At 43.5% G+C, this 27,975-nt stretch overlaps 1 protein-coding gene across 8 annotated transcripts in view; it reads right to left on the minus strand.

Annotated features, from left to right (window-relative positions):
* TANC2 (tetratricopeptide repeat, ankyrin repeat and coiled-coil containing 2) overlaps positions 1 to 27,975 on the minus strand; it is a 218,465-nt gene that overhangs the window by 179,170 nt on the left and 11,320 nt on the right. For all 8 annotated transcript variants that reach the window (XM_065698868.1, XM_065698863.1, XM_065698867.1 and 5 more), the window contains exon 2: positions 8,430 to 8,492. The gene's annotated coding sequence lies outside the window, so the exon portion shown is untranslated. The remainder of the gene's footprint in view (positions 1 to 8,429; positions 8,493 to 27,975) is intronic.

Consider the following 27,975-nt stretch of genomic DNA (forward strand, 5'->3'; position numbering starts at 1 on the left):
CAGGGGTTGGAGCTGGAGGAGCTTGAAGGTCCCTTCCAACCCAAACCAGTCTGGGATTCTGTGATTTCTACAACACCCCACAGACTAGAGAACCTGCTGTCTTTAGCTCCTGGGCAAGCTGACTGTCAAAGTCTTCTCTGAGCTGAATAAATTGCCACGAGGAGGAGAAGCCACTCAAACCCAGAGTTAACCGATGTAAAAAATAAATCAAACAAACATTATCCATGTATTTGCCTTGCTCTGAATGTCCTGGGAAAGAAAAACACAGTTGTGTCTATGCTGTTGAAGATAAAAGACTGAGCTGCTGGTTCGCCAGACACACTGACAGCTTCTGCTGGTGGAACATCCTCTTATTAAAGTAGGTAAAGAATCAAACAGAAAGAACAAAAGCAGCTCCTAACCAGACCAAAAGAATAGTAACGACCCTTTGATCAGGACATGCAACAAACCACAGGTTTCCTTTTATTGTACACATAATATTCCAGAGTTACAAGGTAACACATTCGTCTTACAGAAACACATTAGGATTTTCTTCCTGCAACATTAGGGTCTTCTTGGAGGATGCTCAGTAAACGCAATCTCATTTCTCTAATACTCTGAACTATACTAACACAGCACTACCCAGTTCAAAAGAGCTTTATATGCATATTTAAAGCCACTGGAAGTCCTTTTAATATGACTTAGAGAGATACCAACATTCCAAGCAGCAGCTTAGAGCACAGACGTACAAACACCACTAAGTGTGCACAGCGACATTAACATCAGCCTCTCCTGCCTCTCAGCAGTTAGCATTCACTTGTTAGATTCCTCAAACAGCTTTTGGGGTATGTTTGTCTACACACATGAATGTATGAATGCATGAATATCAAACAGAAAACACAGTACAGCACCAGTGTTTCCTCTCCATCTATGAATCACTTGAGTACCATCCAGCCCTTGTGTAATGACTTCAAAGCACCACCAGCCAGTATTTAGGCTTATTCCCAGGGCTCCTAAACACAGTTCAGGCCCTTCCTTGAAGCATCCCACTGTTACATGACTACAAAATAGATCTGCATCTGGGCACAAACACAATTGTCTTCAATATCAATTCTGTTTATTTAATTCCTTTAGATGGCTGTTATGTTCCAGCTCACAGCACAGAAAGAAAACTTGAGGGTTTGCATATCCTTCCTCTCCCACAATCTGTTACTAATAAACTACTTCACACACAACACCCTTTGCAACCTCCAAAGAAGGAAATATGAAGTTGACCTTACAAGTAAAGAGGAGGCAACAGAACTCAGAGTGTTATTTCCTTGAAACATGATAATATTATAATCCCCCAACATCCCACTAATCCAAGTGTATTTATCTAGGCTTTGAGCAAGACAACAAGCAGGCAGTAAACACCTCCTGCTACTATCTGGAGAGCTGCCTGAATCTGAACATGACTTATCTTCTCTTCAGTACTAAGCATTACACTGATAACATCCTGTGTACACCTGATTGATGGATTTACTTAAGAAAAAGCAGACTCAAGTGGTTCTCCATAAAATCCCAGTCTGGTCCGGGTTGAAGGGACCTTAAAGCTCACCCAGTTCCAACCTCCTGGCTGGAACTGGAATACTCTCCAGGTATCCATCTGGAGTTCCATCCAAGACTGGAAGGACAATCAAACACAATGGCATCTTCCTCAGAATCAGACTCTCATGATAGCAGTGGACAACCCAGAACCTCAAAGTTCCTATGAATGAAAGCAAAGAGGTTTAAGGACTATCCCCACATCAGCTTGCACTGACAAGAGGACAGCATGGAGCTGTGCCATCAGTGCTCAGGTATAACCTAATTAAACCTAATTATGCTGAAGAAGCCAATTGCACTGAGCCTGAACAGTGTCACAGGTGAGGACAACAGTTTGCTAATGATGTTCACCTCTAGCCTTCTCATGGCAAACTGTTCCAGAAAGTGCTGTGCTGCTACTGGGATTAAGTCTCTGCACAGCGCATATACAGGGCATCCAGGAATTTGCTCCAAAGAACCATGAGTAGAGAACAAATTGATGCCCTGAATTCAGACCCTGAGTTACCAGCCCTGGGATGTCTCAAGGACTAATTCCATATTCACAGAGCTCGCCTGGAAGCCTCAGAGGATGGTTAGAGCTTTAGCGACCTGCACCAGTGGGAGATAGAAAGAAAGGCCTTTTAGTAATAAGCCTAATTTAGCCTCAACTCCTGACGTGGTTTCTCATTGCGCCTTCCAGACAAGGTTGTAGTACTCTAAACGTAAGTACTCACTAAATTTATACCCTGCTTAGTTAAGGTTTTCACTAACGAGAGTAGCAGAAGCAGCAGGTCACCAAAAGCAGCTGTTCTTTTCCTTTTGCAAGCACCACCACAGCGTCTTGTCACTTGGTCACAGCTCGTCCTCTGTTTAGCTACTGCTCAGCTAGAAATAATGTTTAAGAATAATTAAAGATTCTGTTGGTCATATTAGTTCATGGAATTAGAAGGATTAAACGGCAAATGGCATTATACTATTAGGAGGAGCTGGATCAGGCTTTTTTCATACCCCCAGTGAACTCCAGGTTAATTCTCTCCTCCAGCCTCACCAGCAGCTGCGTCAGCAGAAGCTGAAGGTGCAGGGTGCCGATGGGGATCCTTCACACTCCCATTGCTATGCTCTGCTTCCAGCAGCAAATTGGGCAACCAAGAGCTACCAGACTTGGTTATTTAGCTTGCCATATGTAACTTTACCAAATCTAATGAAGACATTATGCAAGTAAAGGTCTCCAAACAGTATCAACAGGTAGGTAAAAGGTACTGCCTCTATGAACTCTGCTTTAGGGCATCAACAGCACTTCACCAAAGTAGCCTCTTTTAATAAAGAGCTCAGGAATCTCCTGGTTCACATACAGACAGACTCTGCCACATGTTTTATCTTCTAACAAAGGTAGGTTTCAATGGAACGCACACACAAAACCAGTTTTTGGAGCAGGAGAAAGCAGTAGTACCAATGTAATGAGAAAAACCAAGAGAGTAGAGACTGAATGCTGCAACCTTCCACAGATGCTAAGCTGGAACAAGTCTGCAATCTCCCATTAAATCCTCCTGGATGACTAAGGCCTATTTCTTTGCTTAAAATTGAGACAGTTTGCAGACAGGCTGTGAGAACTAGTTCACATTTTAGGTGGCTACACATTATGACAGCCCACAGAAGCCATTTCTGCTTCTTTCTAGAGACCTCCTAGGGAAAGCCAGACTATTTCAGAATCAAAGCAAACTATTTTTGCCCCATATACCAGCACTAGAACAGGCAGATCCCACTATTTTCCTCTTCTATGATCACTTCACTAAAAATAAATCATATTTTATAGCAAACTCATTAGGAAAGCCAAGCTCTTTTGTGAGAAAGTGTTCGATGCCCAGTGAGATGGACAAACATTACCTGGCCGCTGCTGGCAAGTTTTGTGCAAGTTGGGAGCTATTAGATGTGTATTTTCAGAGTAGAACTTTATGGTTTTTCCAGTAATGAAAAGTTATTAACTATGAAAGTATTAAGGGAATGCAAACTAAGTCACATATACAATGGTTCCCTTGACCTGCCGGCCATGCTCCTTTTGATGCAGCATAGCATCAAAAAGAGCTTGATGCTTTCAACGGTTGCTTTCTGCTATCAAAATATATTTCCCAATGGGAATCACCACCTCAGTGATAAAACACTTCTAAAAGTCAGGAAAGCTTAAAAGTGTAAATCTTACAGCATTACAGCACCATACAATGATTTGCCAAACTGTCAACAGGAACATTATAGTATTGTTTAGCAGTACAGTCCCCCCAAATGTGAACACTGAAAGAGGAGAGAAGGCCCCTGAAGGGGAGACCTGAGAGCAGCTCCAGTGCCTAAAGGGGCTGCAGGAAACCTGGAGAGGGGCTTGGGACAAGGGCCTGTAGGGACAGGCCAAGGGGAATGGCTTGAACCTGCCCGAGGGGAGACTGAGATGAGCTCTTAGGCAGAAGCTCTTCCCTGTGAGGGTGCTGAGGCGCTGGCACAGGGTGCCCAGAGAAGCTGTGGCTGCCCCATCCCTGGCAGTGCTCAAGGCCAGGTTGGACACAGGGGCTTGGAGCAAGCTGCTCCAGTGGAAGGGGTCCCTGCCCGTGGCAGGGGTTGGAGCTGGAGGAGCTTGAAGGTCCCTTTGACCCAAACCTGTCTGCGGCTCTATGAAACCATATTTGCTCACTCAGGGCAGAAGGCAGGTGGACATTCCTAGATAATTTCTACCAGAATTATATTAATGACGAAACAAAGCTTTGTGGAGCACCAAGTCAAGAGATGGACCTGACAAACAACACTGTAAAAAATACCTCATTAGATAAGCCTTAATTCCTTTACATTTACTGCTGACAAATACCATGACAATATTCTGCATTGACAAGATGGAAAATGGTTAGTCCATATCTCACTGCTTATTCCTTTATAGATCTGCTTCTATCTCAGAGGATCCTGAGGCATCACATTTCTTCAATAAATCTTCCCTTAAGTCCCAATAGGAACGATGGAAAGAAGATCTGTTAAGAAAGTAGTTCCTTGTTTTTCTGACAGAAAATAGAGGCAAAACTTGTTACTTATAAAATATCCCATCTTTAAAGTACCTGACAACACCAGATTACCAGATTACCAGGTAGCACCTTCCCTCTTTTCATGAGGGAAGCTGAACTCACTACATTAGAAACTCAAAAGTGTGGATATGAAATATAGTATATTGAGAGTAAGACACTAAGAAAGGTACATTTCCTACTATTCGTTTTCAGGATTTAATAACACGTAAAGACTAAATTAACAGTTAGTGAACAAAGAAATACCCAACTTTTTATGAACTAGTGAACTGTTTTCAAAGAGCCTTCAAACTTCAGACAGAACAGGTAACAAGGACTGGGTTAAAGTCAGTGACATTTCTAAAGCTAATTAGCACAAGATGAAGAAAGTGAAAATAAGACACACACACACACAGACACCCCCCCCACCCCCCCCCGAGTTTTGCTTTCAGGCATTTACTCCATGTATAACATCCACTGTACACAGAAATCTGTTCGCATTCTCCTGTGACAGCTGCTGGCTGGATCTTCCCATGCTTCTCAAAGAAATGATTCACAGTTTCACCTTCACTCTTAAATTGTCCTGATAGCCAAAAGGATGCTTTGAGAGACAGCCTCCTGATGAAGAGCAGTAGCCCAGAAGAACACAGAGAAGCCCTACTCCAACATGCCACACATCGTAACCACTCTATGGCAGAAGCACCACAAACTTCCTGCATTAAGCTCTGCCTCAACTAACATCTGATTCACAATAGAGGTGTAAATAACTGGTTACAGCAACCCTGAAGTCAAGGGAAATGTGTTTATGAGCTTGGTCCATGCATTTAAAAACAGAGGAAGAGAATTCAGAGGTTAGATATTTCCAGGAACTTTAAGAATGAAAAAAGCTTTACTGTAATCCAGAAAACATACCAAGAAGGTCCAGGATTATTGGGAAAAAGGAAAACAAAAGAGGAATTAAGGACTGAAGCCTACCAGTTACAGCTTCTGAAGCAATTAAGAGCCTATTAGACAAAGTTCTCTAAACTAATAGGCTTTACAACAAATGAATATGAACACAAGTTAACCATTTCCTGTTCCCTCACAGACGCCTGAACATTAACCATTATGATGGGGGGACTTCAGATGAAGGTCTGCCTGATGTCATCAAAACTGCGATTTCTTTGACTACCTACACATATCCTCCAGATCCCACCTACAGGATCCTAGAGATCCTCCACCACAACTCCAGCACCCCTGGCACTTGTTCTCTCTCCTTTCCTCCTGTTAGCAGTGAGATCTGCCCCTACTGTCTTTTCTTCTCCGTCATCCTTGATGGAGATACATCGAAACAAATACTAACAAAAATACCATTCACACCAGACAAACGTGCAGCGGCTCGACGTGCCCAGAGAAGCTGGGGCTGCCCAATCCCTGGCAGTGCTCAAGGCCAGGTTGGACACAGGGGCTTGGAGCACCCTGCTCTAGTGGAAGGTGACCCTGCCCGTGGCAGGGGGTTGGAAGTGGATGAGCTTTAAAGTCCTTTCCAACCAAAACCATTCCATGATGGTTTAGTGTGAGGTGTCCCTGCCTATGGCGGGGGGTTGGAACTACATGATCTTGAGGTCCTTTCCAACCCTAAGTATTCTACGATTCTATGATTCTATGACATTGTCTCACAAGGAAGCAGGAAGTCAGCTTCAATCTCTGCTTTTCTTACAGCAAAATAAAGAAGCCTGTAATGCTACGGTTAAAAGGAATTCTGAGATTGTTACACAGTCATATTCCCATGCACATGGAGTTCCCAACAACTGCCCTAATGTGCATGTGGCCAGATATGGATCTTGATGAGCCTGTGCTGTTTGTGTTCACAGGTAACTTTTACTTAACTTTTATACAGTTGGAGCCTAAGAAGAAGGAGACAAGTGCTGTATTATTAAAGTACAATGGTCCTAAGCCTGGCTGGGGAAATCCCAATCACAGAAACAGGCTGGGCAGAGACTGGATCGAGAGCAGGAGAAGGAGTTGGGGGTGTTGAGTGACAAATTTGCCCAACAATACTTTTTATTTAAGTGTTGGGATTTAACAGAAGAAAAACTAAACAGCTTTTGAGAATGAGATCAGAAACACTACTAAAAGAACATGACCACTCATCGGAATCAAGTCAGAAGTCAGAACCAGTTCTCTCTTGAACAGGAAAATGTGGCGACCTTGAAATTAAGAAAACTTAATTTTAAACACGGCTTCACCGTTTTGCATAACCTGGTTTCTAATTCTAGAGTAATGATACAGCCTGAATTCATAAGGGACACTTCCATTCTCCACATACAATGTCACTCGTACTGCCTCTGAGCGAAATAAGAACCGAAGTTAGGAATACCATCACCTCACTTTCCTCAACTCATCTCCAGTGCTTTTAGCGGCTCCCGTGTTGCCCGTAACAGGTGAAATCACTGGTTTGGTTTTAAATATTAATAGTAGCTGCCTCCATCTGCAACCACCTGAACTAAGTATATAGAGCTGAAAGGAAATGTGGAACTGTTCTGCAGGAGTCAAGCCTAGTTAAACTGCATCTAGTTAGTCTACTGACATCCTGGAACACATCATAGGGCACTTCCTACAGCTTGGAATCAACAAGCCCTGCTCTGCCAGGCCCAACAGAGTCACAGAATCATTAGGGTTGGAAGGGACCTCTGGAGATCATCCAGTCCAAGCCCTGCCAAGGCAGGGCCACCCAGAGCAGGTCACACAGGAACGTGGCCATGGTGGGTTTCAATGTCTCCAGAGAGGGAGACTCCACAGCCCCTCTGGGCAGCCTGTGCCAGGGCTCTGCCTCCCTCAATGGAAGAAGTTCTTCCTCATGTTGAGGTGGAACTTGTTGTGGTTTAGTTTATGGCCACTGCTCCTTGTCCTGTTGCTGGGCACCACTAAGAAGAGTCCAGCACCATCCTCCTGGTACCTCCTCTGAGCTGTTGTTCTGCACTGATGGGATCCCCTCTCAGTCTGCTCTTCTCTAACCAGGCCCAGCTCCCACAGTCTCTGCTCCAGACCCCTGAGCATCCTTGTGGCCTCCTCTGGACCCTCTCCAGCAGCTCCTTGTCTTTCTTGTGCTGAGGAGCCCAGAACTGGACGTACGACCACCAGGGTTGAGTGGAGGTGGAGGAATCACCTCCCTTGACCTGCTGCACCACGGGATAGTCTTGGTCTCTCCCGGCTGCTTCTACCCCAAACCCCCAGAAGGCTGAAGCTCATCAGAAAACACCTGCATTCCAACATTTAGCTGTGCCACGAACCAGCCAAAAAGCCATCACTTAAAACACCAGATACATGCAGCATGTTCTGTGTGAGCCTCCTCTCAATGTGGACTTAATTCTGAAGATACAGCAGTATGACAAAGCAAAAATAAAGTAGGCAATGTATAAAGTAGCAGCACTTGACTACTTTGAGACAGAGGAAACTTGAATTCTTTCCTTAGCTTTCAAATGATCAAAAATACATATTAAAATACAGACCTAATTAAAGAGCTGCTCTAAGCCTGTTCTGCAAAACTCAAGTCTGAAGAATATTCAGTGTTGGAACTGAAGTTCAAACCATAGGCAAGCCAGGGAGGTTTTCACAGAACACAGGAGACTTTGCAGTAGGAAAAAACAAGCAATGATCAAACACAAATAGGTGAAAGCTGTTACACCTTCTTCTCTAAGTACACAACAAACCAGCTTGAAAACTGGCAAACCAATGTAGAAAGACAGGGTCCAATGCTCCATGTATCAATTCCAGGAGATCGCAGATTAGCCAAGAAACAGAGGACAACTGCAGTTGTATTTAAACAGCTATATAGATACTTCAGACTGGAGCATAGAGAAGAGCTTCTCCTACCTTGGTATCTTTAGACGAGGGGAATCTCTAGTAAAAAGAGTCTTCCTCCATTCACTGGAAGTCCTGAAACACAAAACCAACAGAAATCAGCAGCATCTTCTCAGCCCTGTGCTATCCCTGATGCTGTCTCGTTCCGCACACATCCCAGGAACAAACCCACAGCTCTTCCACACTATTCCTGTATAAGCTGTCAGCCCCTGCTCTTGACCATCACAATCAAAACATTATTGCTTCTGCTTTTAGATCTCCGTTAATGAATGCTCCTTTCAGTCATTTGGCTCTTCCCCCTCACCACTTTGCAAATGGGAGAGGAGAAAAAGCAGGTAACACTTGGATACACATCACACAACACACTATTGAAGAAGAAATTTATCACTTCCAAGTATTTCCCTCCAACCTAGCCAGCTCTCCTGCTAAAACCCTGCAACCTTCCCTCTAGGGTTTTCTTTTAAACTCAATCCTCAGATAAACACAACCCCCATAAGGGCTTCTACACTAACTCAAGGGTTCAATACTCAGCCCTCTGCTCTCATCACATACTTACAAGTTCATCAACAAAAAGCCAAGAGGAATGTATCTTGCTACTCACCGGGAAAGACCAGAGCACCTACTTTCACACCAGCATGTATGTTACTTGTGCTGACAATACTGTGTTACAGGCTCTACCAGCCTATACTTCTAGAAATCTCATTTGAGAAGCAGCAAGCAGAAGGAAGCACAGACACATCTCATTTGTCATCAAACAAACATCAAAAGTAACCTGAGGCTGCTTTAAATTCACCAGTTTAAAGCAAAGGAGAAGAATGTTCAATCACCTCAGCAGGGCTGTTTCATTCTGCTACAAGCAGATACTGAAAAGCACTTGACAGCTTCACTTATAATTCCCCGTGCTCTCCAGAACCTTAAGAGAAACTTCCCAGATGGTCTTAGATGAATAATTTTGCACATAAAACTACAACATTCCATAAATTCACGAAGCGACCCCATCTCATTTCTCAGGGTTGCTAGTGACCTCCCTGCTTTCCATTTTCCACTTGTCTGGAAGAACAACTGTGGAGCTGTAACCAGCATGTGATGCTTGCCACCACCGCGGCTGCTTTGGCCATCAGGCCAGGAAGATGTGCCAATCCCACGTGCAGCTCTGATCCCACCGCATGGACTCCTGCCTCAGCCTGGAGGATGGGTCCAGCCCTGGGTACCTGAGCTCTGCCAGAGTCACCTTCAGCTCCCCCACAGCCCACCCACTGCAGGATGGTGTCCCTTCTTCAGACTCCCTTGCTGGGTGCTGCAAACTCCCTCTCTGAGGCACCCAACTGCCTGAGCACATTTTTATTACTTCTTTATTATTATTATTATGTATTTTTCTGTGTTTTATTACTTCACAAAAGACACTACTATATTCCTTAGATCCTAAGGAAACCAAAAAAGGACGGATCTTGAAACATTTATCTGGCATTCCCCACAATTGCTCTCCCAGAGAAGCTGTGGCTGCCCCATCCCTGGCAGTGCTCAAGGCCAGATTGGACACAGGGGCTTGGAGCAACCTGCTCTAGCGGAACGTGTCCCTGCCCATGGCAGGGGTTTGGAACTGGATGAGCTTTAAGGTCCCTTCCAACACAAACCATTCCACGGCCAAAACCTGAACATGACACCCCATAAGAGAGTAGGACACGGCTTATGTGGTTTAAGCTGCAGATGAGTGCTGACTAGCCTTAATTTGCTCAATAAACTTCCCATCTGCATTCACAGAGCACATCCGATAAACATGTTCCGCACTGAGCTTTTAAACAGCAGAGCTTTCATCCACTCCTATTATTACATTAGAAATCTGTATGTGAATGTAGCAGATATTAGTGGGCTGTCAATAAAAACTGAATGTCATTAAAGTGCCTTTCTTCTTTACATGCCTTTCACCCTCTAATTATATTTGTGAATTCCACTATTTAACTGTATCAAAGTTATAAAATCTGACATGTTGTAGCACAACAAATATATTTAGAGACCAATATACAGTTTGACAGGAGGGGTAATCAGGTTTAGAACTATCCCCTCTTGATTCAATACATCCTTCGCAACTATGGTGTGCTTCCATCGGATGCAAGAGACATTCAGGACTTCTCCAGGTACTCCAAGAGTTTGGGATTTTAAAATCTCTGTCCTGTGGTACGGCTGCAAGTCACAATATATTTAATTTATTCTATTCTCTTATATCAGCACAGGTTTTCCAAGCCAGTTCTCCTGGAATTGGCAGAAAGCTGATAGTCCTACTTCTTTACTCTTACTTAGCTCAGCCTAGAGAAAAGGCAGCCCAGGAGAGACCTTGTCACCATGATCTGGTATTTAAAGGGTGGTTACAAAGAAATGGAGATTCCCTTTGTGCAAGGAGTCACATGGAAAAGACAAGGGGTGATGGGCACAAGTTTCTCCTGGGGAGATTCTGACTGGACACAAGAGGCACATTTTTCCCAATGCAAACGACCAACCACTGGAACCATCTCCCTAAGGAAGTGGTGGATTCCCCAACACTGAACACTGTTAAGATTCACTGGACAGGGACCTGGGCCATCTACTCTAGGTCATGCTTTGCCTAGAAAGGTTGGACCAGACGATCCTTGAGGTCCCTTCCAACCTGGGATTCTGTGATCTCCAACACCAATACAAAACTGACTGTTTCCTCCCCACAGGCACAAGGTGCAATATGAGTAACTCGGCACAAACCATCACAGAACTGCCTGGCACAGTTCTACCAGCTGCAGGAAGTGGTTCAGCCTTCATATTCTGCCCTGGCCTTTGGCCATCGGTAAAGAAGCCACTTAATTTCAGTTGGGATTTCTGGCCATAAAAGCTAGCTAGAAATAGCCAGCAATGACTTTCAACTGCCATCCAAGTCTGCACTTTAAAACATGGAATATTCCAATATTCCCACATTCCACAATGTCTATATACATATATACACACACATATATGTATGGATGCATGTAAAAGGAACGGGTTTTGTCAGCAGAATCACGTAATTTACGTCAGTAACAACACAAACAAGAAAACACTGAGATCTCACAAGGCCCTTTTGTGACACAAACCAGGTTAAAATCCACCCATAGTACTCACTGACACTGAACCCAAGTGTTCATTTCTTTTCCTTTGAACAATCGCCAGCCTGCAGCAATATCAATTCAACTACACATCTCCCATACTGTGTTTACTGTTCCAGCACATCCAGCACTTCATTCAACTTCATCCAGTACAACAGAAATCAACGACCTGAAGCAGTTTTTGATAAGTCTCTGTATTTGGGACCTTTTCACTGTTCCAGACAATTTCTGAATGAAGATGTTGTGGCCAAAAGCTGCTCCAATGTGGGTGAATGAAAGGACATGATGTAAATTTCCAAAACAAGAAAACAAAGGAATGCTATTAAAAAGTACAAGTGAGTAATAATGTCACAAAGCCAAGTAAAGAGAGTGAGGAAGTCCAAGAATTAAGGGTTAGCATGCTCAGCAAAGCAGCTCAGGCACAAAGCACCCATGTGCAGCAGGCCTGCAATTTCAAATCATTTCTTGGTTATACCCGTGTAGGTTAACAGCTATACTGAATTCTTCCACAAATGAACACATCAGAAAATGACCGAAGTATAAACCAGCTGCCCAAAAGAAGGGCTCCTACTTAATGTAGGAATTACTGGAACAGGCAGGAAGAATAGTTCATAGAAACCCACAATATTGTCCACACTTTGGTGAGAGAATTAAGCACCCTCCTGTTGTTCTAACCTAGAAGAGCAGGACTCACAAAAGGAACAACTACTCTCAGGTATAGCAAAGCACGTTCCAGCTGCACTGGTTTCCTCTCAAGCTAAAACCCATGACAGAAAGAAGACTTGAAGCTTTCAAATATAAGAAACAAAACAGAAAACCTGCCACAATAGCAACTCCAGCTGTAAAGAGGTATAGTATGGAATGACACCAGCATGTCTGATTTCACAGGAACAAGTCTGAGGAGTCTCTTGAGACGAGGACCACCCACCATTCAGTATTTGGAAAGACATTTAACAGCAGCATGGAGCAAACTTCCAATTAACGGGATGAAAAAGACTCATTTTCCGTTCATCTTAGAGCAAACAAAGCCATCTTTTTCCCTTCCTAATCTAAGCAAGCAGATGTTGCATTTCAGCAGGTAAAAGTCCACAGCAATCTTACACAGCTAAATGAATGCAAAGCTTTTCCACTAAACATAGTATAGGTCACATATCCCCTGATCCCAACAGTTTCATTGTATTTTCCTAGAGAAATTAACTACTTACTCAGACTTTTATCAACAGAACATTAACACAGACATTAAACACAATGACCATCTGCCTTTGAAAACCATACACTCCACCAATGATCTGAACATGTTGCTCAACCAGTCCTACTGGAAAGCAAAAGCTCTGCAATGGCCTCATGAATAGGGATTTCCATCTTTAACTGAGGTTATTTTTCTCGTTTTGGCTGTCAGTTGCACCAGCTGGTATTCATCTGATAAACTGAGGGAGCTTGGATGCTATTCTAAAACCAAATCGAATCACAGTTGAAATTCTTTGCACATATATCCATGTTGGAAACAAAATACATACTGTTGAGAAGTCTTGGTTCCTGTTCTAACTCAGAGAAATTCATCTGCAGGCACAACGTGTGTTTCAGTGATGCCTCACACATAACAAATCAACAAGCAGGAAAACAGCAATAGCCTTGAAATTCCAGTAATGTAAATGCAACTGACCTGATTGTATTAGGGACTAAGCTGAAAACAAAGGCTCATGTTTCCATCCTGCTCAAGAGTTTGCCTTCTCAACTTTTTAATCTCTAATTAAAAGTGAGATTTGAGTCATATGTTACCAGGCATAATTGCTGTCCCACAGAGTTCATTACACAGGCACGTATACATTGATAAATCAAGAACTCCACAACTCCAAGCACACAACGTAACACTTCAGTCCATAATTAGACAGGTCTTGGCTGATTTTCAGCATTATTAAGCAAGCATCCACTCCACCATATTCTAAGTTGGCAACAGTTTCTTCATGAGCATCACTCTAAATAACTATGGGAAAGCATCCAGACATCAATGGAATTATAAAGAAAAGAAGCAGAAAGTTATCTGTGCTTTAAACTGGGGGTTTTCTGCTCACCTCATGTGCCTTAAAACAAACCAACCCCCACCAACCCCAAAACTACCACATCACCCTGTGTGTTCAATACAGGTGACATTTACATCCTAACAGCTTGTACTCCTGGGTTTATATGAAAATTTGAAGAGTCCATTTGATTTCCTGCTTAACAAAGAAATCATTCCAATGGAGTATGCCTTTTTTTTAGCATCTTAATAAAGTTGGTCAGAATGTACAACCTTACCCACTAGCACAGTGATGGGGGGGGGGGGGGGGGGGGGGGCAGGAGCTGTTGTTGTTGTCCTGTTCCAATGCCCAGTGCTACAAAGCCCTCACCTTTCTCATGCCTCCAGACACTGATTATCATAACACGTTTAATAACACTCCGTACAACCTGTTTGTTCACCCTCTGCTCTATCTACACATTGGTCATTATTAACCAGTCGGTTTGGGTCCTGCACTCACCCACATGCCAATGTGACCGTAAAATGATGGGTTAAGCATGCACCATGAACTATATTTTCCTTCCAGAGTAATTTAAGGTTAGGAAACTTATTGCACTTATCTGACATTTTAACAGATGCTACCAAATAAGTACAAGAGGAGACTTAATGGCCCATAGATATCCTGACACTGAAGAGACATCCAACACAGCAGTCATTTTGAACATTCCAAGCCTATTCCAATCCTTCCAACACTGCTGAAAGCCAGGCCAGGGATTTCAACACTGCTCAACCATAGGCAGCCTAACAAACCTAAAGATCAAATGACTAAAATGCAAGAGTGCTATTTACAGCACAGCTTCACTCCAAGGATCCCATTTACACTTCTGTGCCCACTTCCCCCCATCGTTGCTAACGCTGCTTTTGGCAAAAGCAGCCCAAGAGGCAGTGAGGACCAAGTGGCTCCTTCTGGAGATGGGTGCTGGGTGGACTTAAGAAGGTTCTTCCCTCCTTCTGTTCTCTTTTGGGTTTAATTCCTACTCTAGCAGGGGAATACCTTCTGTGGCTCCTAACCTAAGGAGGCACCGTGAATAGCTGCTACTGTGCTGCTTTATCTCACAAAACTCCTGGATGTCAAGGATGTAATATAACCACTCCAAAACCTCCTTACCCAGTTTCTACTGAACAAACCAATTGCAAAGGCAGACGGTCAAAACCTTTGCTCCTTCACAATAAGGAAACCAGAACTCAAGCACTGGGAAGAAGATCTGGGTTTCTTGTTTGCCTTTTGCATCCCCCCCGCAGATGTGGCTGTACTGGCGCTCAGTGACCTCCTTAGAGCTCCGCTATTGGGCACATAAAGCTACCAGAGATGAACAAGGTGATGCTTTCACCCTAATGCATGAACATAATCACACTGACAAATTGCCTGTGACCTCCTGTGTGGTGAGCAAGTGACATGAAACACAGCAGTCGGGAAACAGGGGGGGAATCTAAGCAGTCAAAGCCATTAAATGACCCATTTGGGTTGGGTTTTTTTTAACAACACTATTACAAGTGTAGTAGCTTGAATATTTTATTTGAGTTCATTTAGGTTTCAATTGCCAGCAGACAGAATTATCTATAGCTGAATGAAACAAAAGTAATATCTCAATGACAGTTTTCTTAGGGAAAAGCGTGTGTCCCTATAAAAAGACAATCCTCAAACACATTGTATAGTGACATTTGTTTTTCACACCTCTCCTGTACCTGGTACAGTCAATAACACTACGGTTTAAGACAAACTTGAGCTTTGGGCTGAAACAAAAGAGAAAAGACTGAAAAAGAAGAGACATGAAATACAAAGGATTTTTCGTGTGGGAAGCCACACATGCATTTAAAAGAACAGCCTTTTGGGGGGGTATTAAATTAATCTGCTAACATTACAGATGGTGTCTCAGAACCTGAGTGAAATACAGCAATGAAAAAAGGATTCGAGTGATAATTTGTTTCACTTGGCTTTCATTTTTTGGTAGCTGGCTATCTACATTCCATGCAGGAAAAGTGTGGCTTCCCAGAAGCACTTATTCTGCTTTAAGTCACCTTCCAACAAGGGAATACATATATATGAATAAGTACTTGAAGGGAAGGGTGTATTTATATGCCTTTTATCTTTTATGAAGTATAAAAGTGATATTTAAAATAGGCCTGACTACTTAAGACAATGTGTTTGAACTACGAGCAGTTATAAATGAAGCCATTGTACGAACACACTGGAAATTACAGCATAGAGCAGGCTTCAAAGGCATTCAGTGTTCTACATCTGAGCCGTGCTCCAGACTCTTCTTGTAAGCCAACAACCCTGAGGTTTCTGATTTCATCCTGCAATGGGCAGTGAAAATGTAGATATGAAGACTTACAGTGAAGAGCTGCACTTCCTCAGCCTTATGCAAGTGAGGGCTGAAAACCCAGTGAGGTTTATTTGTAACTGGAGAAAGCAGCTAACCTGAAACCAAACTGCTATGGGCCCATAAAGAAGTCCAGCTTCTCCTATGGAGACAGGGTGAGAGCTGGGCTTGTTCAGGCTGGAGAAGAGAAGGCTCCTTAAGGGGAGACCTTAGAGCAGCTCCAGTGCCTAAAGGGGCTGCAGGAAACCTGGAGAGGGGCTTGGGACAAGGGCCTGTAGGGACAGGACACGGGCTGGAACTGGATGAGCTTTAAGGTGTCTTCCTGTGCCAGCGCCTCAGCACCCTCACAGGGAAGAGCTTCTGCCTAAGAGCTCATCTCGATCTCCCTTCTGGCAGGTTAAAGCCATTCCCCTTGTTCTGTCCCTGCAGGCTCCTGTCTAAAGCCCCTCTTCCAGGTTTCTTATAGGTCCCCTTAAGGTATTGAAAGGCTGCATTAAGGTCTCTCTGGAGCCTTCATTTCTTTTGTCTTAGCCTTAAAAAAGCAGCATATTCTCACCCTCACTGCAGCACAACAAAGCCAAAGTCTCTGATTCACCTTTGTTAAACACTGGAACGTCCATTAAGAAATAATGGTCCAAAATTTCCTCAGGCATGTTTTGGAAGAAAACATTTCTGACATCAAGATGGGTTACAGAAAACACAGTAATCCCTCCTGTTCTATTACCGTCAGAAAGCCTTTTTTCTGTAACAAGTCTGAAAAAGGACAAATAGTTTAACATTCACAGTGCTGGATCTAGGCTGGATTATCTTACATCAAAACTGGATATGGGTATCCCATTTTCCAAATTTCACTGTTTTTATAGCAAAACAATGCAAACAATACTGCAGAAACCACTTCAGAACAGTCTTACCACATGTCCATAAAGGGCATTATTTCCTCAACTACCACAGAAAGCACAAGCTTTGTTGTGTAAACACATAGAAGGAAAGTGAAGGAGGAAGAACTCTGCTCTTGGCTTTGGGAGACTTGTTCTTACAGCAACAGTCATAATCCCTGTTATGGGCTATGTTCACTTCACACGTTAGTCTGTAAGGATCACAAGACCCAGTGAACAAATCCCTCATTAACCTATGAGTGAAGCAACTCCGGCTTGGAAACACCTCCCAGGAATGAAGCCAAGTCAAGAAGATGGACACATACACTAAAGCACTGGAGGTAACTGGCAAGACCTTATTTTCAGCCCTGATTTAAAGGGCACATTGTAAATGAGGATTTCAGAGTGTCTGCAGCAGTGTTCTGAGAGATACACGTGGTATTTGCCTACATTTCACTTGAAAGTTGAGTTTTCTCTTGTGGAAATGACTGTTTTTATAAATCAACTCTTTACCCTGCTGGATAGTTCATGTCTACTCAACCACTCTTCTACATTTACACATCCTTGTTGCCCTGCTCTGAGTCTTCTCCAGCTCTAAAATAGCTTGTAGAAAATGAGCAGACCAAACTTCCCAGTCTTCAAGACGTGGCTATTCCACAAGTCTCCACATGGCTCTGTGATGCTTTCCTTTAGCCACTGTTTCCTTCCCATTAATCCCCAACACTTCACATAGAGATTTGGGTTTTGGCTTTGGTTTCATTTTAAAGCTGCCAAGCACCGAGCTGGTGTTTTTTTGTGGCCCTACCAGTCCTAATCCCAAGATTCTTCGTCAGGGACTGTAGTGACAGGACAAGGGGTAACAGGTTAAAACTGAAACAGGGGAAGTTTAGATTGGATCTAAGGAGGAAGTTCTTTCCTGTGAGGGTGGTGAGGCACTGGAATGGGTTGCCCAAGGAGGTTGTGAGTGCTCCATCCCTGGCAGTGTTCAAGGCCAGGTTGGATGAGGCCTTGTGTGGGATGGTTTAGTGTGAGGTGTCCCTGCCCATGGCAGGGGGGTTGGAACTGGATGATCTTGAGGTCCTTTCCAACCCAAACTGTTCTATGATTCTATGATTCTCCGAGCGGTAACAGTTTAGAATCATAATTTGCTGTAACTTGGATTTGTGTTTCCTGCACTGCAACACTTACATTTATCTATATTGCATTTCATTTGGTGTTATTAAACAGTAATTAAAGACTTAAGGTCCTTCTGCAACCCTTCAGTCATCCCTCACTGCCTATGGATCACCGGGGACACTGATCACCTCTGGCCTACTCAGTGTTTGAGTCCATTGATCCTCAGCACAGGGCCTAGCACCAAATTCTACAGATGACATCCCTCTGCCCTGACAGCTGAGCATTTATTTCTATCCTCATTTTCACCTTAGCCCATTATTCCCTATGACAGGTCACTCTCATGCTCAGCATTCCAAAATATCTTTGGTGAAAAACTTTAGGGGAAACTCTTCTGGGAAATCCAAGTGGATTCCATCAACTGCATCCTCTCCTCCATAATTAGTTCATCCAGCAGGAATTCCTTCTACAAACCCCACTCTTCCTGTATTTATCCAGCTGTCATCTAAGTAACATGAAGCGCGATTTCAGGTAGCACAAAGCAATGCACTAACACGAAGGCAGCACAATGTGGCCTCCATCGTTCTAAAGCCACAAGCCAGATGCACAGTTCGTGTTTGCTGAGATAACCTTCCATTTCCCCAGAGGAAGCTGATAAATCCGAAAGAAACTTTCAGGCTTTTGGCACTTGCCTAAAAAACCTGTTAAGCCCCCAGCATCCTGCGAACAGAATCCTCCGTTCTGATGGCTGCTCACAACAATGGCAAGTGCAGAAACCAACTCCCCATTTCCAGTGCAGTCTAAGTCAAGTTAAAGCAATGGAAGTGTTAGGACTTAAGCTTATCAGAGCTGATATTCCAGTACCTGTTATGATTACAGTAACACAGGTCTTCATTTGAAAACCAAAGAAATAAAAATCAATTCAGAGGTTTAAACCTTAACTCCATCAGGAGACACTCAGACATCCACAGAGAGCTGCTTCACTTATCCTCATCAACATTATTCTCCCCTGGTAAATGCACTATATTCTCTCCTTCAGACCTAAACCAAGCAAGCTACTCCTTGCTTACAGTGTGTAGCCTTGGTGGTGCCTCCCATGACTTATACACTGAGGTAGGAGCAACACAAAGCCTTGAGGGACAAGGTACTGCCAGTGCCACACATGAATCAGATTCTCTCCCATCACCGATGGGAGTGAGCAGGTTTATGTCTTTCAAAGGAAAGCCAATTCAAATGTCACTTTTCCACACCAAGTTTCCCTTAAAACACAAACACGGAATTTTTCTGAAGCAAGCAAGCGTGTCATTGAAAGTCCCACAAAATAACTGAAAAGGCATAAAAGTCAATTCTATGGAAAATTCCTCGCTTTCATTTCTGTGTAAGATCAAGTCATTTTAGATAAACCAAACCACTGAGCCCCTACAACACACCTCCATAACAACCCACACGTATCCCAAAAACTCCATTAAGGTGAAACCACTAAAATAATAGCATAAACCACAAGAAAACTACCAATTAAGAACTCATTTCTCTCCTCCATAAAGTGCAAGCAGTTAAGACTAGAACACATAAAGCTTGCAGCAAGCAAAGCCTTCCTTCTCCTAAGCAGCTTGTTCCGCAGAGCTGAGAGCACCGTGTTTGCGTTTGGCTTTCCGGGTATAGAGAGTCCACTTCCTCTGCTGTGCTCACAGCCCCCATAGGAGACATTCACACAGCAACCAGGAAAAGAAAAAGGGGAAAACAGTCAAAATTAGGTCAATACAGAACCTAAATTGACTGTTTCGGTTTCAGGCTGAGGTCGCTCCTCCTCCTGAAAGGTTCCTCACTCACGAGTGATTCTGTGTAATAATTACTTTTGCTGCACTAACACAGGCACAGTCAGGTTTCACTGTAGCCCCTATGCTCAGCTTTCAAGAAAACCACAGATCATTTCACTCGCATCAGAATAAAACAGGCTTCTTGAAACCAACTTCAGATGTGACAGATGAAAAGGGCAAAACCTCAACATTTCCACAGCCTCAAATCTCCCATTTCACAGGCCAAAAGATATTCCTAAATACCAATTTAGGACGGTCAGGCCTTACACAAAACCTGGTTGCTCTGGAAGTTCAGAGTGATCCCAGCTGATAGGCTGGAGGGGCTGGGTTTGACCTCAGTACAGTAAAGAATCTACTTTATTAAACATGAAAACCATCACCAGTCCTTGCTAACCTCAGCAAGGAAAAATGCGTACGATATACTGAGACACACACCAGGTTACCAGTTTTAAGCAGAATTCTTCTGAAACCTAGAACATAAAATTGTACCTGAGGATACAAGCTGCCTCCATGGGTAACCATCACAGGTACCATACTTTCAGATTAACATATTAAGAGAAGACACAAGTAATATTAGAAAACAATTTAAATCACCTTCCTCCGTACCAGCGCCTGCCTCTGCTTCATTAGAGCCCCTATTTCTTTCTTTGCCTTTTTAATTGCTCCTCCACTCCTAGTCTCCACCATAATCATAGAACCCCAGACTGGTTTGGGATGGAACGGACCTTAAAGCTCATCCAGCTCCAACCCCTGCCCCGGGCAGGGACCCCTTCCACTGGAGCAGCTTGCTCCAAGCCCGTGTCCAACCTGGCCTTGAGCACTGCCAGGGATGGGGCAGCCACAGCTTCTCTGGGCACCCTGTGCCAGCGCCTCAGCACCCTCACAGGGAAGAGCTTCTGCCTAAGAGCTCAGCTCAGTCTCCCCTCGGGCAGGTTCAAGCCATTCCCCTTGGCCTGTCCCTACAGGCCCTTGTCCCAAGCCCCTCTCCAGGTTCCCTGCAGCCCCTTTAGGCACTGGAGCTGCTCTAAAGTCTCCCCTTCAGGAGCCTTCTCTTCTCCAGGCTGCCCCAGCCCAGCTCTCTCAGCCTGGCTCCAGAGCAGAGCTGCTCCAGCCCTCACAGCATCTCCGTGGCCTCCTCTGCCCTCGCTCCAGCAGCTCCATATCCCTCTTGTGCTGTTGCCCCAGAGCTGGCTCAGGGCTGCATGGGGGTTATCCCCAGAGCACAGAGGGGGAGAATCCCCTCCCTCGACTGCTGCTCACGCTCTGGGGGTGCAGCCCAGCATACAGCTGGCTTAATCCCCCACTGCAGGCAGTAAGCAGTTCTCTTTGCCTGTATCAGGACCACTCAAGCTATTAAATAGGGTAAATGCTTTCAACAAGTTTTAAATCTCTGCAGTCTCTCTAATCCTTTCTTTAGGAAGCCCATAGCAAGGACAATGCTATTTCTAATAGAACAAGCACAAAATCACAGCCCCACCAAAATAAAAGTGGTACAAGACACATAATGATGTCAAATACCACCATTCTAATTTCCTATGCTGTAGAAGTCAGCCCTTTTAAATGACAGTGAAATACCATGAAGAACGCTATTTCAGATGTAAAATTGTGCTGGTTTCTGTAACTTCCAATTCTGATCACATCTTCCCTTTCACAGGCTGAAGATTAATAGAGACACAGGAATGAGGCACTTCCCGAGATCTGTGCTATGGGAAATCGGTCAGTGTCCCCGAAACGTGACTTGGTTAAAGCAGGAGAGCACAGCAGCACTCTGTCCACCTCCATGACCCTCCCTCCAAAACAGTCCTTGCAGCATTACCTACATAATAAAGCAACATTTCAAATGGCTTTAAAAGGTTCCAGTGGAACGCACTGTGAGCTTTAAACACAATTCTCCTTCATGTTGATTAAATCTTCCTTCAGATTCAACCAGCTTGTTTCAGAAATGTTACTGCCACAGAATGGAACAAGTTCTTCACACTCTGTTTTTAAAGGTGCAATGAAACATTGCTCCTTTCCCTTTATACAGAACATGAACACTTATCTGGCATAACTACCTGTTTAAAACCACTTCCATCCATCTACAGCTGCATTTTGTCATCACATTAGCACATGAATCCTACCTAAATCCTAGAATACATGTTTTTAATGCTCAATATCATATTTAAAAGAGTAACGCAAGAAGTTTGATGTTCCAGACATGGTAACCAGCCCAGCTTTGCGGACACGACAACACAAAAGTTTCAGCAGCAGCACAGCTCGCATGTCCGTGAGCACGGTACAGGCACGGAGACAACAAAACTTTGGCAGAGAGGGTGTCTATTATCTCTCTGGCTAAAGACAAAGGAGTTATTCTTTCACACAACAGCTCCGACTATAGCACGAAAACCAACAGAAAAGAACGACTTTGGAATTATTTCTGCTCATGCCAAGTTTGTGTAGACGGGTTTCATAAGCTACTGCCAGAAACTACCCCCAGAAGGATATGGTCCCTATGGAGCTCTGAATAATGCAGCAATGTGCAAAAATTAACACAGATTCTGTGCTAGGTTTAGGTCACTTGACAGCAGAGAATTCAATCCGTAGCCTGAAATCCATCTAGAAAGTGATTACTATGGCAGAATTACTATTATATGACTCTGGCATCAATTCTCTGTCAGCAGGTTCGGAAACAAAACTCATCACAGGTTGTTTCTGCTGCAAACTCCACGTGCTTTAGGCACTCAGCCGATACTTAGCAGTGAAGTTGAACACTTTGCTTAATTTATGTAAGCAAAATTAAACTAACTACAGCAAAGTAATTAAAACAGAGGAAGATAAGGAAATGAATTTCAGTCCTATCAGCAATACCCCTTCCTTTTCATTCTTAGTTCTATTTGTTTGCACAGAAATATTCATGTTAGGCTACATGTTATTAGTTTGCCCTAGAAGAGCTACAGAAAACTCAGGCAGCAATTAAACAGATTACTGTCTAATGCTGAAGAGTAATTTACTATGTTCCATGCTGCCATCTAAGAAGTGCTGTTCAGTCCCCTCTGAATATGCCCTGGCTACCTTCTTCCAGTATACAGTGAAATTATGGCTATAAATCCATGCATATATGTACAAAGTGAGGTGATCCATTTGCTAGAAAAAGGGAAATGGTGTAAAATTCTGTATTAAGTTTTGCAATCAACCTACTCTCCAACTCCCAAAGATCTTAACACAGGTGAGCATCAACAACACAGTCAATTCAGAACAACCTGAACAGAAACAGTCATGAAGATTTCCCAGCTTCTGAATACTAAGCTAATAATTAAATTATGTGGAAATACACTAAAAATCCACTGTAAAGATGCTGCTTAGAGCAAACGTGACCTACAGAATCTTTACTATCAGGATGTCTAGAGAAACGATGCCACAAGGCATTCCAGTTCAACCTCAGGTTTGCCTACCTCGCAGATAAAAGAAATGCATCTGCAATACCAGCTGATACTCGTGTGAATCAAATACACAGATACATTCCTTACAACTCTTGGGAATACTCAGTGCTAGCAGTGCACTAACATACCCACTCCTCTTCCCCGCTACCCCACACACACAATGCTGAGATAAATGTTTATAAAAAATCACAGAACAGTTAGGGTTGGAAAGGACCTTAAGATCATCCAGTTCCAACCCCCCTGCCATAGGCAGGGACACCTCACACTAGACCATGTCACTCAAGACTCCATCCAGCCTGGCCCTGAACACTGTCGGAGGTGGAGCATTCACACCTTCCTTGGGTAACCCATTTCCAGTGCCTCACCACACTCACAGTAAAGAACTTCTTCCTTAGATCTAATCTAAACTCACATTTCTTTGAACATTAAAGTAATTATTTTTACCCCAAGCTGTCACAAAAAGGCAATACAGATATATTCAAGGAGAAAAAGGAGCTGCACACTCCCCCACCTCTGGACAAGCAGTCACCATAAGCTCAATTATGTCTCTATTCAAAAGAATGGTGACTGTCATTTGCGGTAGCACAGGTATAAACGAGTCAAAATCCTTTTTAAACCACTTAAGTCAGTCTTCAACTTCAGGTAAGGTTTGTTACCTCTAACCTCTTCATTATGAGATCGGTAGCCTTTTTCAAACAGCATTGTCAAAATCCATTATTACCAAGCTTACCCTCTTCCCACCAGCCCATCTGCATACTTATTTACATGCAATTATCTATTCAGGAAGCACATATACAAATTCAGAGATATCTTGCTGCTGTTCTCAATTTCACCTTCACTAATTTAGTTCTCCTCCAATCATTTATTTTCACATCTTCCTTCAGCCTCAGAATTCACAAGACAATTTTTGAGAAAGAAACAAGATGGAGACTGCAATTCTAGGAAAAGATCTGCTGTCAGCACACTAAAAGACACAGAGCAGAGATCAGAGCTCCCAGAAAAAGATCCCTTTGGAAAAGGGATGTTATCCAAGCACCTTCTGGGGAGCCCACGGTGGTTGCAGCTAAAGGTATAAAGGACAACCAGCACGGATCAGCTCAGCCCAAAGCAGTTCTGCAACGTCATACTGCGTGTAGCAGACATGCTGCTTGAGGCCTCTAAGTGCTGGATGCCAGCAAAGGCAGGTGCCTCTCTGCAACAATGACTTCCCATACACTTCCGGCTTGTCTCAAGACCAGGTAGAAATGCTTTTTCATGGCTGGTTTTGTCTGGGTTTTAATGATTTAAAAGCTTACAGCAACCTTTCCACATCAATGGAAGAGAGAAGTGGGGAGAAGTGCTTGTGTGGGGGATCACTTTCTTAAATCCTTCCCATTACTAAGGAGAAGTATCCTAAAATTCACCAAAGCCTGGAAAGGTGGGGAACTTCATTGCATACAAAAGGTTCCGTTTCAGGAGATACCATCACGTGTGAACAGAAAAGCCATCAGTGGTGTTTGGGAACCATCTCCTACCCGACCCTTTGCTGAAAGCCAGCACACAGCTCACACAACACTCAAGGGACAAGAGATCAATTTCTGGCCCTGGTACTCAAACTGAACAATGCTGCAAAGATAAAACAACAGCAGGATGAGAAGGGGGAGGGAGGAGGAAGAGGAAGAGCACAAATAAAGGACGGAAAACCAACCTGATGTTCCTATAATGAGTAATATGCAAAAGCTCACCATCTGATATCTATACCAGAGGTAAACACAAGCCCAATAGCAAAACAAACAGAACACACTTTGAAACCTCCACGGTTCCCTCTCTGGCATTGTTACAGCATTGCCGGAGCACTGCACAGTTTTTTACCTGCAGTATTTCTAGACCTTACTTAGCAAAACCCTGTTACAAGCCACAGACAAATAAAAGCAACGTCCTCAAGGAAAACCCTGAACTCACAGAGGTATAAACTAACACAACACAGAACCTGGAGACTTCTTTATCTAAAACGCAACCAATCAAGGCAGGCACATCAAACATGAAAATCGTGATTTGTATTCTAAGTGGTTTCTTATTTGGAGAAAGATCATAAAATACAGTTTTACAAAGCATTTATACTTCCAATAATCATTTCCTATTTGTGTTTTATCAATAAAAAAAAAAAATCAGATCAACTCCCATCAGCAGATGATACAACAGCTCTGGCTCCAAGAAATAACATGAAGGGATGCAAACTAAGTCTTTTGCTAGAGAGCACTGACACACAGAGCTCTTTCTAGTGGTATTTTAATGATGTGCTACAGAGCATGCTAAGAAGACACCAAAAAATCCCCCTCCAGAACGATTACGTAGTTCCTTTGAATGATTTGAAATCATTCCAGACTGAGACTGAACACAGACACTCCAACAAACGTGGACCCCATGTTATTTGCCTTAATGTATACAAGCACGTACTACATCAAACTAAAAGCTCTTTCTCCCCAAGCACAATAAAGAAGTACCCAAGATTATTTTACACATAACATTACATGTATGTTACTACAAGCTTTGTTTTTAAACTCTTGGAGTATAGTCTAGCCACTAGTCTGTTTATTCCATAGAGTAAACTGATAGAGCCAGATTCTGTGTACCCTGACAGAGAGTTACAACAGGCTCCAGAATTTATTCTCTTTGTTCATGAAATATGAGATATTCTTTTGGATTACTCTGATCAATGCCTAATATTGGTAAATCAGAGCTTTAGCATTCATAAGAACGCCTACGTCCCAAAGCACCCAAATAAAGTGCTGTAAACCAGTTCATTAGGAAGATGAAAATTGGACACAAGTAAAATTCCCTTCCAGTGCCTAAAGGGGATACAGGAAACCTGGAGAGGGGCTTGGGACAAGGGCCCATAGGGACAGGCCAAGGGGAATGGCTTGAACCTGCCCGAGGGGAGACTGAGATGAGCTCTTAGGCAGAAGCTCTTCCCTGGGAGGGTGCTGAGGCGCTGGCACAGGGTGCCCAGAGAAGCTGTGGCTGCCCCATCCCTGGCAGTGCTCAAGGCCAGGTTGGACACAGGGGCTTGGAGCAAGCTGCTCCAGTGGAAGGGGTCCCTGCCCGGGGCAGGGATTGGAGCTGGATGAGCTGTAAGGTCTCTTCCAACCCAAACAAGTCTGGGATCGTATGAAACCCCAGCTCAGTTGCTTTATGCTGGTATCAATATTATGCTGGTATTTATTATTACACAACAAAGGTTTTCAGAAAATCTACACCATTTGGAAGTTTAGCCCAGGTCTGGAACATCCCACCAACAAAACCAGCCCTGACAGTCAGGAAGCAAGTACGCTGCTGCAGCCTTGGTTTTGTCAGCCACAGTTCTGAGACGATGTGGGGTGGTTTTTTTTCCTTACAGAATGCTCAGCAATCACTATATACAACCTACATGAAACCAAACTGATCTTTTCCTCCAAGAGAAATGCCTAGGAGAAATCTTTATTAAAAAACATTATGTATTGCACAAACAAAGTTCTAAATAGGGCAACATATGAGAAACATTACTCGATCCAAAGTAGCTGCAAAAATCAGATGTTCTTTCTAATGACGATAAATGACAAAGCACATCTATTGTCAAAAAGGAAATACACATACATGTAATTTTTTCCTTTTTTTTTTTTTTTTTTTTTTTTTTTACACACTGCAACTAAAAGACATTATTTCTGCTCCTAATGCAGTGACACAGAGAATCAACATGGGACCTGTCCTCACCAAACTGACCCCTATGCACTGCTCCAGCTTATTTTTAATCCCGTCCTGCAGTTCACACCAAACCCGGCCATGCAGCATCATTTGTTACACAGAACATTAATATTTATTCCAATTTTCCTGAAAAACTTATCTTGAAATCAGTCAGCCAACAACTTGTCACGCTTTCTGCCTTTTATTTTTAATCCTGCCTATCCACAAAGAGCCTGAAATGAGAATATGGAAGAGTGGGACTGCTGCCAGCAGACTTCCTGCGCTCCAAGCTCGGAGCATATGTTTAAGCTCTTAATACAATACAGAAAGACAAGTTCTTGAATGTAAGCAGTCAGGACTAGCTTCTCGCACAAGTTCAGCACAAGTGTCTAGACTATGAGCAAACTGCCACCAGATATAAATCTGGGGATTTATAGTACAGACACTTGACAAGTATAGATTTAACTGCCCGAATTCCAGCACTGCCGGTTTTGGTAAGCGCTCGATGCATCAGCTGCAAGAACACAGGTGGCAGCATGTGACGTGTGAGAAGGGTAAATCCCTCACATATGCCAGAGTCAGCCCAGTGCATCCATAGCTAAATGGGTAACAGTTAACACAAGATTACTTTGCATACACTATTACTCTTTAACTGAAGCTCTAACCTGCCAGATGGGAGATGGAGATGAGCTAAGGCAGAAGCTCTTCCCTGTGAGGGTGCTGAGGCGCTGGCACAGGGTGCCCAGAGAAGCTGTGGCTGCCCCATCCCTGGCAGTGCTCAAGGCCAGGTTGGACACAGGGGCTTGGAGCAAGCTGCTCCAGTGGAAGGGGTCCCTGCTCGTGGCAGGGGCTGGAGCTGGAGGAGCTTGAAGGTCCCTTGAACACAAACCAGTCTGGGATTCTACGATTCGACGCAAACAAACCCACACCACTCATGTAAAACACAGCACTGTAAAGACAGACTCATCACTTCAAAGATTCTTACTCTGTTTCCTGCTAATGATAAACAGCTAAATAATCTTTTGTCATATGATATAACCCTTCTTTAAAGATGGTTTTATCCAAAGTTGCAGAGATTTTTCATTTCCCTTCAGTAAGAGAATGCATGATCTGCATCTATGATCTTCAGTGCTCATGCCAGAGTGAAAAAA

The sequence above is a fragment of the Lathamus discolor genome, chromosome 20, assembly GCF_037157495.1.
Source record: "Lathamus discolor isolate bLatDis1 chromosome 20, bLatDis1.hap1, whole genome shotgun sequence".
NCBI classification, from domain to species: domain Eukaryota; kingdom Metazoa; phylum Chordata; class Aves; order Psittaciformes; family Psittacidae; genus Lathamus; species Lathamus discolor.